Source organism: Lactuca virosa, chromosome 9 (assembly GCF_052849685.1).
Source record: "Lactuca virosa cultivar CGN04683 chromosome 9, Lactuca_virosa_CGN04683_v6, whole genome shotgun sequence".
Lineage (NCBI taxonomy): Eukaryota > Viridiplantae > Streptophyta > Magnoliopsida > Asterales > Asteraceae > Lactuca > Lactuca virosa.
The window spans coordinates 56,801,747-56,804,360 of NC_136434.1; the positions used below are offsets into that span (position 1 = coordinate 56,801,747).

A 2,614-nucleotide genomic window follows, 5' to 3' on the forward strand; every position below is an offset into this window, starting at 1 on the left:
AACACGAAAGAAGTCGCCTTTCAAAGACCTCAAATCAGTGTTTGGAAAGAACAAAGAGAAGAACGTGGGAGAGTCAAGTACATCTTCAAAGAACAAGAGCACGGTTGAAAGCTTAGGTCAAATACCTAAGCCAAACGAATCCGAATACGATACCGAACCCGAATTCGAATTAGAAAGAAGTGAAACCGAAGACGAGCCAGATAACAAGATGGCAGACATTGAGGATATGTATGTGGGAGCTTAGAAGAAGCGAATTAGAGATGATGTTGGTCCTGACCTAGTACAACCTGCAATTCCTGCAACTGCCACATTTGAGCTGAAAGGACACATCCTTACTGCACTTAAGGATGTACCATTTTCTGGAAAGGATCATGAGGATGCTTACAAACATTTAGATGAAGTAAATGACATAGCAGACTATTTTAATGTCCCAAATGTTCCTAGAGAGACAGTCTTGCTGAGGATGCTACCAATCACTTTTAAAGGAGCTGCAAAAGACTGGCTGAAGGCGCTACCACATGGTGCAATCACTACTTAGGCCCAAATGCGCGAGCAGTTTCTAGAACAATTCTGCCCACCTTCCAAGATAGCTAAACTCAAGAAGGCAATAGCCAACTTTGAGCAAAATCCGGGTGAGACACTTTATGAGGCATGGGAGCGCTACAAAAGATTTTTAAGAAATTGTCCTTAAAATGACCTCAATATACAACAAGAAGTGTCTATATTCTATGACGGGGTTAATGTCATGACGAGGCAACTCCTTGATTCTCAAGGACCACTTACAAAGAAAAATCCGGGTGAAATCAAGGAGTTAATTGAAGAGTTCGCAAAGCATTCTCGTGAGTACCACAATCCAAGGAATGAAGACGTTAAGGGCATTGGGGGAGGACATTCTAAAAAAATGGCAGCCGTCCTAGCTATGCTTGATACTATGGACAGAAGAATGACAAAGATGGACCAATCGATTCATGCAATTAGAGTTGGATGTGAAGGGTGCAATGGTCCACACTTGACCAAAGACTACCACTTGGATGATAATGGGAACAGAAGAGCTCAAGTTTGCTACTCTAGTGGGGATAAATTTGATGAAGACTGGAGAAAACCAAAGAAGGAGTGGCTGCCATATTATGAATACAAGAAGCAAAAGGAAGAAAAATATAGGCAGACTGGTCGAGGCTTCTATCAAAAGGAACAACCACAAGCCGAGAAAAAGGTTGAATTAGAAAACATGCTAGTTCGTTTTATGGAAGCTTCTGAGAAAAGGCATGATGATATTGATGCAATACTGAAAGATCAAATGAAGATGATGAAAGATCAGCAAGCTATGATGATTGATCAACAAGCCCTACTAAGAAATCATCAAGCATCAATCCACAGTCTCGAAGCTCAACTTGGTCAACTAACAAATTTGGTGAACAAAAAATTATCTTCACAATTCCCCAATAAAAAGACGCAATCCCATGTCATGATGATCAAAACTGAAGAAGAGGCGATTTCTGAGTTCCTAGAACCATTAGAAGTGGAGCCAAAGCAGTTCGAACCAAAGCCGAAGAAGACATGTAACACCCGTGTTTCTAGGCTAGGAATTAATATTGACGTAATAGTCTAGGTTAACCTTTGTAACTCATTTTGAAGAAATGAAAAGGAATTATGTGAATATTATGTGAATTATGTGTTTTATGCTTAATTACTAGGATTTAATTAATTAAGAGTAAAAATGAGCGTCGAAAATAAATATTAGATAAAGCCGATATCTATTAATAAAGCTGTAGTGGTCGTAACAAGGATTCCGGATATATAAAGAATACCGAAATCCGAGTTATAACGAAGAAGTTATGACTTGTCGAAGTTCCGCGACAAAACCGGCACGGTGCCGAATGACGTAAAAAGTGAGTTTTTGATAAACTACTTTTTAGCCTTAGTGATCTAAATGAAAGTCGTAGTGTTCGTTAAACCGAGAGTATGCATAAAAAGAACGCCCAAATCTGACTTCGTATGAGGAAGTTATGATTTTTCTAAGTTTCAGCTTAGCAGTAGACAGCTAAAAACTCGAATTTTAGATCGAGTGATTTTTAGCCAACACAACCTAAACGAGAATCGAAGGTCTCGTCAATAGTAGTACAACGGTAAAAAGACAGATGAAAACGGACGTCGGATGAAGAAGTTATGAATTTTTAACGGATTTCCTGTCCCGGTCTGTTAAAAATAATAATATTAAAATTAAATCAAAATTAGCCGATGAAGTCTAAACGAAAGTTGTAGAGCATAATTTTACCTACGCGTGCATATAAAGAACGTTAAAAACGGAGCCCGTATGCGAAAGTTATGGATTTTAGAAGTTCGGGGCACAAAAATCAATAAAAAACACGAAATCCGAGAAATTTCGCATGGTCCGGAATTGGCCACGTCACCCTCGCTCGGAAGCTGCCCCGTGTCCGATCTCGGTGAGTCAGCAGACGCGTGTCCAAAGCAGCTTAGTCATCCGATGCGCGGTCCAACCGAAATCCGACGCGTGCCCAGGTGACTCCTCGCTTCCGAAGCCGCCTCGCCTCCGTCCGACGCGTGTCGCACCAGGTGTCCGAGCTTCGCAGGCGCGCCACCTTCCACCCCTCGC

The 2,614-nt window shown here is 41.1% G+C and overlaps 1 non-coding gene across 1 annotated transcript; it reads right to left on the reverse strand.

The window, feature by feature from the left end:
- Window positions 1-592: 592 nt before the first annotated feature.
- On the reverse strand, window positions 593-699 carry LOC145141644 (small nucleolar RNA R71). The gene has a single exon (XR_013722838.1). It is a non-coding gene; the product is annotated as a small nucleolar RNA R71 (small nucleolar RNA).
- Between the last annotated feature and the right edge of the window lie 1,915 nt (window positions 700-2,614).